This window comes from Bactrocera neohumeralis, chromosome 3, assembly GCF_024586455.1.
Source record: "Bactrocera neohumeralis isolate Rockhampton chromosome 3, APGP_CSIRO_Bneo_wtdbg2-racon-allhic-juicebox.fasta_v2, whole genome shotgun sequence".
NCBI lineage: Eukaryota > Metazoa > Arthropoda > Insecta > Diptera > Tephritidae > Bactrocera > Bactrocera neohumeralis.
The window spans coordinates 51370464-51384165 of NC_065920.1; the positions used below are offsets into that span (position 1 = coordinate 51370464).

Consider the following 13702-nt stretch of genomic DNA (forward strand, 5'->3'; position numbering starts at 1 on the left):
AAGTAAGTGTTTTTTCTTTCGTTTTTGGTTTTTCTAAGTGCTTCCCATTTCGTTGTTATCTTGCACCCATCGCTTCATAGCGTACGAATAGCTTCACATTGCACTGTAGCTTGATTGCCGCATCTACTGCGTCTCATCCTTCGAGCGCCCTATCTTCGTGTAGCGTCACTGCTGACTGCCGACGCAATCACATTTTCATTTGGCCCCAACAAACGCCATTTGCTTGGTCTATCGCGGTTCTATAAATAAAAATCGTCTCTTTGTCATGCATTTCCAATGTCTTGTCTTGTTGTCTTCTGCGTCGCAATGTCTTTCGTGTCTTTGCTTTATTACCTGCTCAAGCTGACTGGCTGGCCGCCTCGACTATAGTTTCTGCAAAGTTTTTCTTACATAGTTGCCTCATATGTCATTGTTGTTGTTGTGTTTGCCGTAACTTTGCTGTAGTTTTTATTTTTCTTATTGTTGCTTTTGCTATTTTGCTGCTCATTTTGTTGTCAATTTCTTTTTCATTGTATTTCAATTTTATTATAGTTTTGCGCTCAGTCTTCGCATTGTCATCTTCATCGCTTTCTATTAAAGTAGCGCTCCGTCTGCTTCTTCTTCTGCGCTGAGGACTCTCCTTAAACATGCGCTTGGTTGTTGTGTGTGGCCCAGTAACCGGTCTTTTGTGCGAACCCATTGATTCCGACTGCACTCGCTTGCTCATTGAGTCAATGTTGTTGTTATTGGGCTTCTCTATGTTGTTGTTGTGTATAGATAAGTTTACAATTTATTCGCAATTCAATTAAAAGATAGTCAAGTTATTTTGTGGCAGTTGTAAGCTTGCCTTAATGGTATTGTTGTTGTGTGCAGTTCCATTTGTTGTTGCACCGTGTTTGAGCTTGTTAATTTCCTCCCTTTGTCGTGTGTGCTTGTCTGCTGTTTGATTGATTGGGAGAACCTTTAAGTTTGTTGATTATAGAAGTTAAATTATATTTTTCATTTTCTTATTTTCCCGTCTGTTTTCATAAGCGAGAACTTGTTCTTAATTCATCTCATCTGAAGATAATATCTTCTTCATTTAAAATTAATGGCTTTGTCTCTTATTTGTCTTCTCCGTCTGCATCGCTTAGATTTTAAACTCTAGATGGTCTGTTAAGTTTTTGCATTCGTCTTGAGATACCAGGTGCTTTCCAAAGTAAACAGGACTTAAAAAAAAACAGAACAAATAGTTTTTTCGGCAAAAGCAATTTATTTTATTCAAAGTAGTCTCCTTCTGCTTTCAATACAGCTTTTTGCATGGTCCAAAAGCATGTCAAACGAGTGTTTTAGCTCGTTGGCCGGTATGGCCGCCAGTATGCCGGTGCAAGCCTTTTGAATGGCCTCTACATCTGCATAACGCTTTCTTTTCATGGGCAAATGCATTTTTCCGAAAAGGAAGAAGTCGCACGGTGCCATATCAGGTGAATACGGGGAGTGGTTAATGGTTAAAATGTGATTTTTGGTCAAATAATCGTCCTTCGAATGTTGGATTCTGAGCAATTTTTGGTCGTCAATCAATTTGTGCGGAACAATGCGTGAACACACCTTTCGTAAGCCCAAATGTTCGGTCAAAATGCAATAAATCGATGGTTTGGAGGTGTTCAGTTCCATTTCCACATTTTCGATGGAATTTCCGGAGATCACGGATTTTGATTGGTCCACATGTTGATCGTCATTTATGTCTTCACGACCACTTTGAAAACGTTGAAACCACTCGTGCACTCTGCTACGGGATAGACAATCATCGCCATAAACTTGTTTCATCAATTGAAACGTTTCGGTAAAAGTTTTACCAATTTTAAAACAAAATTTAATGTTGGCTCTTTGTTCGAAGCTCATTTTCGCACCGATAACACAAAAATACTGACACTTAAAACGCAATAACTTCACTTCCAATCAATGAAATGTCATGAAATTCTTACTGGACATCGATAAAGATAGCAGTTTCTAACGCACTAGTGAACATATAGATGGCGCCACCAGGGGGCGCTAGATTAAAAAATCCTGTTTACTTTGAAACGCACCTTGTACTTAAACAAATATTTGAGAAGAATTAGTATATAGTATAAAGTTATTTAAAACCTATCGTTTGAATACTTCTGGCATCCCTAAAACTTTCGTATAAATTTCTGTATACATGTGTTGCGGTACTTAAATAATAGTCCGAAAAAATCCAATCTTTATCGGAATCTCGAAAATCATAAAAAAGGCATCTCATGAGATTAGAAACCATTATTCCAAAAACCATTTTTGAAGATACGGCAACTTCGCTACGTCGTCGTTTTGAAAACCCTGTGATTACAACGATTAAGATGCACAACAATAAGCGAGACCTACAGATCTGGATTCGTGGTAATGATTGAAGTATGCCTTCACAACAAATTTCAGTAATTCGGCTAAACAAAGTTACGGTATCATTTCAAATCCTAACTATGGATTTTATGAGTATTTCGAATACGTAGATTGCCTTTTATATATCGGAATTTGACAATCCTAGTGCTATGGATTATGGAAATGGAATTGAACTTCTCTAAAACATCGATTTATCGCATTTTTACTGAACATTTGGGCTTATGAAAGGTGTGTGCACGGTTTGTTCCGCACAAATTGAATGACGACCGAAATTGCTCAGAATCCAACATTCGAAGGACCGATTTTAACAGATTATTTGACCAAAAATCACATTGTAACCATTAACCACTCCCCGTATTCACCTGATATGTCAGCGTGCGACTTCTTCCTTTTCGGAAAAATACATTTGCCCATAAAAAGAAAGCGTTATGCAGACGTAGAGACCACTCAAAAGGCTTGCACCGGCATGTTGGCGGCCATACCGGCCAACGAGCTAAACACTATTTCGACATGCTTTTGGACCATGCAAAAAACTGTATTAAATCAGAAGGAGACTACTTTGAATAAAAAAAATTGATTTTGCCGAAAACACCATTTGTTCTGTTTTGTTTTTAAAGTCCTGTTTACTTTGGAACGCGCCTTGTATATCCCAAAAATTGACGAATACGTGGAAGTTGGAATTGTTTTAGTATACTATATCCGTTATCTTCCTGAGCTGCTGAATGGCATCGAAAACCATGAGGTATGGAATCAGTTCGGATATTATTTCTGAAATCAGAAGCATTCAAATGGATCCGGAAACTTATTGAATTGCTAAAGAACATGTCTTGTTTGCCGATGAATGATCCATTTGAATTCTTCTATTAGTATAGTATATCAAAAAATCACAATCTTTCGATCTTTTCAGCAATACAGCTCGGGACTTCCGAAAAAGTGCCCTATTTGTGCAAATTCGGAAAATTTTATTTCCTACAAATGTTTGCCATGTTTTAAAAACTTAACGGGCGTTTTAGACTTATTTCCGTTGCTCTGTTTTAATAGAATTTACAGCTCTCAAACCTAAAATACTTAAGCGATTGCTTTTCCCCACTTTTTTATTATCATATTTATCTCTATCACTAATAATATTTTTTTCTGTTTTTCAGATTTCAATTGCGATGGTAAGTTTCATCTCTAGAACACAATTCGTTGTTAAGCCTTTGAATAATGATTACCAGTGGAGTTGTATATGATCTGAACTATTATTCTCAAGAAAATATTCTTGTATTTTCCTTACAAACGCTTTCTTGTAACTTTTTTAAGCTTCTTCTTTGTAGTTCTTTTATTGGCATACTGATACTCTTGGTTCATACTGCCAAAATTCTCGATATAGTGATGAAAGATTCATACCAACCGCTTTTGAATGCCACGAAGATCGAACAGGGTTTATATCGAATTCGTCAAGTTTCTTATTTTTTTTCCGTGAATGAATTTCTGAAAAAATGGAGTTCATACTACCTTTTCGACAGTGATAAAAAGATGCAGAAGATATTATTAGTAAGGAGAAGTTTCTCATAAAATCTGTCAACAGTTTATATAATATCTTGTAGAACCAACACCAAATAAATAAATATTACATTTTTTCGTCATTATCAATTCTCCTAGTTTCGTAGAGGTTTCGAACCAAGGTCCACGAAAAGTTACTAAAAAAAATAGACTTCATACTGTCGTTTCTTCCCAACAGTAGTCCAAAAGTGCAAAGCATTATTAGCATGAAAAAGGTTCTCATAAAAATCCCTCGACGGTTTATATCTTGTAGAAGTAATATCACATTATATTTTCATCTAAACTCTTACTTTGTGTTTGCATCTCTCTCATCCGAACGTGTAAGAATGTCCGGGTAACTCACTACAGTAATAAGCTTTTCGCCATTTCTGCGCGAGGTTCGACCGGTTTGGAAAAAAGTGTTTGATGTTGATTGAAACAAGAATCTAATCCAGATTTGGCGAGGTGGTAGTGGGTTCTCATAAGCATATCCCCTACCGCAAAAGCTCTTTTCTGCGAGTTTACAAAGCTCTAAAGTTTTAGCTAACTTCTCGCAAAATATTTGCTTTTTGGAACTTCGGTTTCTACAACTCTCACAATATTTACAGTTTCAATAAAAAAGAATCGCTGATCGCTTGCCTTGAACAACGCTAAACACTTTCTGAGGACGTCGATCTACCAAATTCCAAATTTAATAGTGCTAACTGGAAAAGTAATCAAAGCGCCAAGCGTCGATCTATTTTACTACCTATAAATAAGTACATCTACATATATGTATGTATATGTATATGTATATGTATAGGTGTGTATCGGCTTTCTTTTGCTTCGATTAGCTAAGAAAATATTCACACTTAAATTAACCATCGATTATTTTTACCACTTGACAGTTTGACATGTTTTCAAATTGTTTTGGCACATTGCGTTGCCAACAAGCCACTCAAACACACATTCACGAAACGAGTACACTTCGTGTATATGATACATGTGTGTGTGTAGTGCTGTAATTGTCTGTATGCGGCATAGATTGGCACTATTTTTAGTGACAGCTCGCTGGAATAATAAATACTTCGATTGCGATCGCCTAAAGTAGACACTATAAGGTGCTAGAATCTAAGTGTGAATGTGTTTGCTGATGCTTCTTGCCGATATTCGGCGTTGAGGCTGTGCTCCGATTATAAATTGTAGAATTATCTCAAGTGATTAGTGCCAAACACATACACATATACTTATAAGGGCTATATCAGTCATATACTACAGTGATGGGTAAAATAATAGGGCCACGCATACAAATTTGTTGCTACTTGTTCTTGAAGATATTGCTTAATGGTAGGTTGGTTGGAAAGAGAAGCTCACGAGCGTTGGATCCCAAGCGCTAACGCCAATGAGTGATTCAATGTACTCCTGGGTGGCAACCAAATTAAACCTTATCCAGCACCTTAGTCGATTTGATAAACAATTCTTAAGTTGGAGCATTGAGAGCCGTGGAAAATATCCCGTCTTATCCTCTTGCAGGCAGGCTATTGTCTCATCATCTTCCGCAAATTTAGTTAAATATACAAAATTTGAGACAAGTTCTTTGTTCGTTATTTTAATGCATTGTAAAGTGCAACGAGCTATTGAGGTGTACCGACTTAAGCAGCTTCTTCTTCTTCTTAATTGGCGTAGACATCGCTTACGCGATTATAGCCGAGTTAACAACAGCGCGTCAGTCGTTTCTTCTTTTCGCTACGTGGCGCCAATTGGATATTCCAAGCGAACCCAGGTCCTTCTCCACTTGGTCTTTCCAACGGAGTGGAGGTCTTCCTCTTCCTCTGCTTCCCCCGGCGGGTATTGCGTCGAATACTTTCAGAGCTGGAGTGTTTTCGTCCATTCGGACAACATGACCTAGCCAGCGTAGGCGCTGTCTTTTAATTCGCTGAACTATATCGATGTCGTCGTATATCTCGTACAGCTCATCGTTCCATCGAATGCGATATTCGCCGTGGCCAACGCGCAAAGGACCATAAATCGTCCGCAGAACTTTTCTCTCGAAAACTCACAATGTCGACTCATCCGTTGTTGTCATCGTCCAAGACTCTGCACCATATAGCAGGACGGGAATTATGAGTGACTTATAGAGTTTGGTTTTTGTTTGTCGAGAGAGGACTTTGTTTCTCAATTGCCTACTCAGTCCGAAGTAGCACCTGTTGGCAAGAGTTATTCTGCGTTGGATTTCTAGGCTGACATTGTTGGTAGTGTTTACGCTGGTTCCAAGATAGACGAAATTATCTACGACTTCAAAGTTATGACTGTCAACAGTGACGTGAGTGCCAAGTCGCGAATGCGACGACTGTTTGTTTGATGACAGGAGATATTTCGTCTTGCCCTCGTTCACTGCTTCCTTGTCCAGTCTGGAGAAAGCAGAACTAACGGCGCGGGTGTTGAGGCCGATGATATCAATATCAACTATTGGTATCTATCCCATACCGCACGTGTAGTGGTCGATCATAACGTTGCGAGGTAGGCAGTCTGTTTTCTCTCCGCTGCGACACGGCACTCCTCGTCGTACCAGCTGTTCTTTTGCATTTTCCGAAAACCAATGGTTTCGTTTGCAGCTGTACGTACGTTCTCGACGTCGAACATTCCCTGTGTTTGTTGGCGTGCGTTTTTTGCTGCACAGAGGCGGGTGTGAATCTTAGCTGCAACAAGATAGTGGTCCGTGTCGATGTTAGGACCTCTGAGCGCACGCACATCTAAAACACTGAAAACGTGTCTTCCGTCTATCACAACATGATCGATGTATTACTACAGATAACCATATTTCGGGCCCCGGCGAAGTCATTCAGCCTCAACCCATTTGGGGATGTTTCGTCGTGGAGGCTGAATTTACCGACCGTAGTGCCAAATATACCTTCTTTGCCCACCCTGGCGTTAAAGTCGCCAAGCACGATTTTGACATCGTGGCGGGGGCAGCTCTCATAAGCGCGCTCCAAACGCTCATAGAAGGCATCTTTGGTCGCATCGTCCCTCTCTTTCGTCAGGGCGTGGGCGAAAATCAGCGATATGTTGAAGATGCGGATTGTGGCCAGACGTTCATTCACCGGAGTGAATAATAGTACTCGGCGACGAAGTCTCTCTCCCACCACGAATCAAACACCAAACTTGCGCTCCTTTATATGGCAATGTAGTAAATGTCACAAGGACCTACTCGTCGCTGTCCTTGTCCCGTCCATCGTATTTCTTGGACGGCGGTGATGTCAGCCTTTATTTTCGCGAGGACATCAACTAGCTGGGCAGCGGCACCTTCCCAATTAAGGGTCTGGACGTTCCAGGTGCATGCCCATATATCGTAGTCCTTATTTAGTTTGCTATGGTCGTCATCAAAAGGGGGGTCTCTCATCCGAGGCTGGTTATAACTATTCATTGGAAACTCACAAGTGGATATAAGCTCTTAATAGTATTTAGTTAGTAATAGCTTTATTTAAAACCTCCATAAAAATATACATATAATGTTTTCGGTTCACAAAAAGTTTCCCCGACTAATTTCGCGGCTACAGGATTGCCAACAAACTTTTGTTTTACTATAAAAAATCAGTGGCACTATTTTGCTGCCCGCAACCGTACCTATGTACTTATGCGAAAAACCAAGAATTTGCTATTAATTTACGAATTTTCGTATATAGCTAATTTGTAGCTTAAGATCATTCTGCGGTAGAAATTGTATGTTAATTGACCATTGGAGAAGCAAGCGGTCTAGAGGCGATACTTTTATATGCTGGTTGCTATGTAAGCTGGCTACCAAGTATTTATGATATTTTTTAACGCATTGGTGATAATTATGTACAAACATATGTGCATATAAGCATATGCATTTAAGTAAGTACATATGTTTTCTTAAATACTACTTGTACGTGCTTTTAACGCCTGGCTCAGCACTCCACACAATTCACTTCCAAAACAACGCACTAAAATATTCTTCAAATGTGTACATACACACATACATCCATAAACTTCCGCTCGCGCCACGCCGCTGCACGTTTCAAAAATACACATTTTAGCGCTTGTTAAGTTTTTCTAAATTTGGCACTTTAATTACGAATGAATGATGGTGTGTGTCATGCCCCCTACGCTTCGTTGTCCCTGCGCTTTCATTGTGCAGTAGCACATAGAATTTCATTCTCAATTCTTTTTTCTTTTATTTCATTTTCAACTCAATACTGTCATATTTGGTGCGTGCTGCCCATTTATGGCGAAGCTAACCAAATCACGTGTTTTGGTGTTGAAAAAGCGCTCTTATAACTGTGTGTCACATATATACATATATATATACACTCATTCTTATAAAAAATAGAAACTTCTGCGTCAAAAAAAAAAAAAAAAATATATATATGCTCAAATGTATTGAAATCATTTATCTCCAATTAATTTAGTAACCACTTGGTGTTGTAGAATGTGTAGCATAAATTCTTGATATCATAGCAGTCTCTTCAGCTTTTCATCTCTTTAACAATACACAGCTGTTCTTCTACATCGCATGCTCTTTGTATTTCAAAGAGCTTTTGACTTCTCAGAATTCGATTCTACATCGAAAATTCTTCATTTGTTGCTTTATGGCATTTACATTATGTTTTTCATACAAAGGAATCAATCTTTAAAAAGCCTTACGCTTGACCTCTACCAAGGCATGCATAAATTGTTAATACAATTGTATAATGTCTGGTAAAAAGAAATTCATTATTTTTCAAATAAATAAGAGATTTAATTTAGCATAGTTATAATGATCCGATTCAGATAAAATATGCCGCGTTTTGTTCGATAACGTCTTGTCATTTTGAAGGTACTTTCATAATACCACACTCATAGCGACTCACAGTGCTATTAACAAAAAACTGAACAGTCGATTTTGACGAACTCCTATTGAGGCCAGCAAATCATTAGCCACAGAGAGAATTAGTTAGTAATCACTTGGTGTCATGCCCGGTCTGCGGTAGATGCATAAAAACTTTCAAAGCAAGCTCCTGGCGCTTGAGGTCCCCTCTTTGTGGCCAGGCGTTGCCTTATCCATTGAGAGTCTAGTTACTGTCTACTTGCATTGACGCTGCAAGCTGGCGTTGGAACTGTCAATTACAGAACTATTTATCCATTCTTCTCTACTGATGCAACGCAATTCCATAGCTATTGGTCAAAACTGGTCGCTTCTGGACAATTATTAACTTTAGACGGTCCAACCGTAGTTTCTGCAGATTCTAATTAAGAATTAGGCCATAGAAGAACAGCTCATAGTAGATGATTGTTTGCCAAATCCACCAAATATATGTACTAGAGTAGAGGGTCCGGCACTCGAAGTGTAACCAACTTCAGACCGTTCGCGCAGCTGTCACACTGGAATCAGCTGTTTATAAATTTGCAGAATGACAGTTCGCAGTATTGTTCACAAGTGTACAAAAAGGTTTTGCCAAAAGTGAACGCAAAAAAAAGTGATCAGCGATGGTATTCAAAAGTAATAGTGTGATTGCTTTATATTTAGCTGGAAAATCACATCCAGCTGGAAAATCACATCCTCACAAAGCGCGAGTGAACCAAGAATGGCTGAAAAACAACGTTCCGAACTTCATTAGGACCACACAATGGCTCTCGAATTCACCAGATGCGAATCCAATGGATTATTCTCTCTGGGCCATTTTTGGAGAGCAAGGTCCGCAGTAAAAAATACACCAATCTCGAGATGCTGAAGAAAGACATTGTCCGTGAGTGGGCCAAAATACCCGCAAGTCATATTCGGGCAGCTTGCGATTCGTTTTTTGACCGTCTCAAGGCCATAGTTAAGGCAAAAGGTGGTCATATCGAGCAAAAGTGAATTGGTCCTGAATTTATGATTAATTTTCACACATTTTGTACTTTAAAATAAATTAAAATAATTTTCCAAACCGTATTTATGGCTTTTTTAATTGGTTACGGTTCGATTCCTGTATATAGCAAATCCTTTCTGATCGTCAATCCTGGCTTGACCACCAAGTGCGCCGGCTCATAACGACTTGACCAGTACCTACAGCTTCAGAAATGGATCGATCTTGCTGCGGAGTCGAAATCAACAATTTTCCTTATTTTATCGATAATTCGTTTTCTCCTTTATGGCAGAAAAACTGTAAAACATGGCATGGCAAGTGCTTAAACAATACTGAGTAAAGCAATCACAAAACTGCCTTCCTAACCAGTAGCTGTAGTATGGTATGCTATGATTTGTAGCTTAAAGTTATGAAGAAAAAGGTTTGAGCTGAGGGATGCTATCGCAAAACATACCTAATAGTTTAGAGAAATGACTTTTAAGGCGGTATTCTGGTCTAGACGCATGAATTTTAGGCATTTTTTAAGCTAAGATAAAAAAAATGAAAAACATTTTTACTATCCATTTTTTTATATGTTTTTTATTGACATTTTATAAAAAAAATGGTCGAGATACGGGCCGGTGGAGTGGGGGCTTCAAAAAAAAAAACGGTGCGTCCTGGTTGACGTGATTTCAACCCTTGTAGAGATCAAAAACACAAAAAACAAGAAGATTCTTCATTAGTAAGGATGTCGTTGTCGGGTATAACCAAATGGCGTCGACTTGAAAAAAAAATTTTTGTGACCTTTTTGAATTTTTTAAAAATACTTCAAATCAAAATTTTTGGAAATCCAAGGCAGACACGATAGAGCATTGCATAAAGAAGATGTATAACAAATTTCAAAGGAATCGGTTCTGTAGAACTTGAGATATCATGTCAACCACCTCAAAAAAGGTAGTTTCGAGAAAAACGCGTTTAAAGTCTAGGAGACAATTTTAGTGAACACGAGCGCCACATCACAAAATCGGCTGTATCTCCGAAAATAAGTATAATTTTGAAAACTCCTTCCAAGGTCATATTTTTGAAAGTCCAAACTTTCAAAATATGAAAAAAACGATTTTTTCAAAATCCTAGACCAGAATACCCCTTTAAAAATGAATATTTTATATTATTATATTTAGCACTTGGAAATTTTGCTTTTAACTTGATGTAGCTTAATTATAGGACTATGTTTTTATTGATCTCAGGAGAGACAATCCTCCGACTTCGCGACCTTCACAGGTGATACACCGACTATAGCGACCCTTCAACTTTTCGATGCCATTTTTGAAGTACGATTTCGACTCCGGCGATCACCTCTTCATTCGACGAAGATTTCTTTCCAGCGAGCATTCTTTTGAGATCTGGATTTTGCCATCGTTTTCACTGACTTGTGAGACGGTGCATTGTCTTTTTGAAACAGCACTTTCTTTTTCTTCAAATGCGACCGTTTTGCGGCGATTTTGCTATAATAGTCGCTGTTGATGGTCCTTCCTTTTTCAAGGTAGTCAATAAAAATGATTTATTTGAGTTGTGTTATTGCACGCTTTGAAGCGGGTTAATCGCGTATAGTGCATTCGTCTTTGTTTTTTGTCAAAAGTCAACTCGCAGCACCCGCTATGCACAGAGCTTTCTCATACCAAAATATTCGTGAATGATATGTTGTTGTACCTGTTCTCAAGAACAACTTCACTTCACGGTCATCCAAAATAATTTTGTGTTTTTTTTTTTGATGTTTTCGTCCTGTTTAGGACGTTCACCGTCTTCGATGTTCATTTCACCACGTCTAAACTTAGCATATAATCTTTTAAGGTTGATTTTCCTGGAGCAGTGTCGGGAACTCGTCATCACGCTAAGTTTTTGCTTAAAACGTTTATCAATGCGCGAAATTCGTTTTTATCCATTTTTCACAATAACAAAAGTTGCTTCACTCAAAATGATATAATTCATAAACAAATGATCCGACAGCTGTCAAATTTCTGCACAAATTTCACGCTTCTTTTTGTTAAAGCGAACTAAGGATCATCTGGATTGATTTCTAGTATAAAGTTGAAGTAGTTGAATTCTAGTACCGCCATCTACATATGTATGTATTGGACTGGGGACTTTTCAATTGATCTGTTAAATTGCACCATAGGCCTGCTCAACTTAATCAATTATTTCCGTTTGGAAAAAATAGAACAAATCATTTAACTAATGTTTTAACATTATTTTCATTGTACTCATTGGTAGTTTACTATTATTAATTATTCCATGTTTTTTGTAGAAATCAATCTTCCACTATTATTCTCAAGTTGTTGGCAACTTTTTACTTCTCTTTCACCCATTCTCACAATTCTTGCAAGATTACAAGGCGCTTTGTTTATTCTTTTGTATTGTATATTCAGTCCATGCGTTCTTACAACTTTTTATCGTTCCCATGCCATTCATTCTAAATGTCTGTTTATGTTCGCATTATCTTTTCTAGGTCAACAGCAGCATTGTTTGTTCCATGATTTTTATAATTTTTCGTTTTTCATATTTTTATTTACACTTTTTATTGCTTAATTGTTTTTTATTGCTATTGTAATAGTTCTTTCTTTAGTTGCAACGCAATTCTTAGTTTCTTCGGCGGTTTTCCAACAATTGTTTCCCATAATTTGACGAAATGTTTCGAACGCTGTAATTATATGGTGTAATCAAGTAATCCATCATCTACAGCTCATCTAATGAATTATGTGATTCACACATTTGTATTTTAATTAATGAAAATATTGACTCATCAATTAGACGGAATGATGCAAAGCTATCCACAATTATGATATTGCGATTTGAAAGCAATAAATGTCACACAGTTCATAAATATGTATTGAATGCAGATATCAAATTTTCAGTACAACATTCTTACATAAGACATTTCGACTCATTCTTATGCCATTAACCAACGTCAAATCGTTTCCTCCGTGCCTGTTTTTGCGGTTAGCGCTTACTCTCTTAATTGATTGCGCCTTTAGCTTAAATTCTTCCAGTTTTACTCACACATTTTTTTAACCACACGATTATATTACTGTTGTCTATTAACATTCCTAATTATTTGTAGTAGCAATTTGCTAAAAATATTAGCTTACAAAATGTAGGAATGTAGCATATAGTTTGTACTCGGTAGCTCGTTGCAGTTGAACTTGCTCTGAATGTGCTGCCTGTCATTTGGTTCGAGATAATTAAAATTAATGACTTCGAGTAGTTTGCATATGTAAATTTTATTACACATTAGAATTAAGTCTCAGGGTTTTTGAGTTGATTGTTGAAAGCTTTTATGTCACTATATTCTCAAGCTATCACACGACCGTTCCAAGTTGGTATGGACCTGTTTGTGTGGAGGCGTGTCATATTTATAAGCACGCTAGAGCTGCCAAATTAATTATTTATTATGTGCTTCATATGCGCCAACTCATACCAACTGATCAAATTTGACCCAGACTGCCTCGACTGGTATGGCTTTCAGCGAATGAATTTGAATGGCATAATTGGCCTCATAGCGCTGTCCTTAAAGCGGGTTTTGCAGTTTCTAATATTGAAAAAAGTCACAGGCAGCCAAATCTGGCGAATACGATGGTTGGGCGATAACTCAGGTTTTGTGTTTGACTAAAAAGTCAGTCATAATCATGCTAGAGCCTAACGTTGCATTATCGTAATGAGAAATTCATATATTGCCTGCCGATAAATCCGGACGTTACGACATGGACGCCTGAAAACGGCCAGGTGGTATTCCATTTTGACCACTTGATCCTAGGCAATGAGTTAATGATGCACCGTACCATGGTAATCAAAGAAAACGATTGATTTCTGGCCGACTTTGACGTGGGTTTTTTGGTATTAGCTCATTTATTAGATTGTTGGACAGCTTTGACGTCATATTCATAAACCCACGTCTCGTCACCAGTTGCATTGACAAGTATCATAACCATAATATTAACTGAAAT

General features: G+C 37.9%; 1 protein-coding gene and 1 long non-coding RNA gene across 4 annotated transcripts in view; both read left to right on the forward strand.

Annotated features, from left to right (window-relative positions):
• Nucleotides 1-13702, forward strand: part of LOC126753362 (GTPase-activating protein CdGAPr) — a 236670-nt gene that overhangs the window by 111389 nt on the left and 111579 nt on the right. For all 3 annotated transcript variants that reach the window (XM_050464747.1, XM_050464752.1, XM_050464748.1), the window contains exon 3: nucleotides 3519-3533. The gene's annotated coding sequence lies outside the window, so the exon portion shown is untranslated. The remainder of the gene's footprint in view (nucleotides 1-3518; nucleotides 3534-13702) is intronic.
• Nucleotides 1-13702, forward strand: part of LOC126753405 (uncharacterized) — a 155519-nt gene that overhangs the window by 21585 nt on the left and 120232 nt on the right. The window lies entirely within an intron of this gene.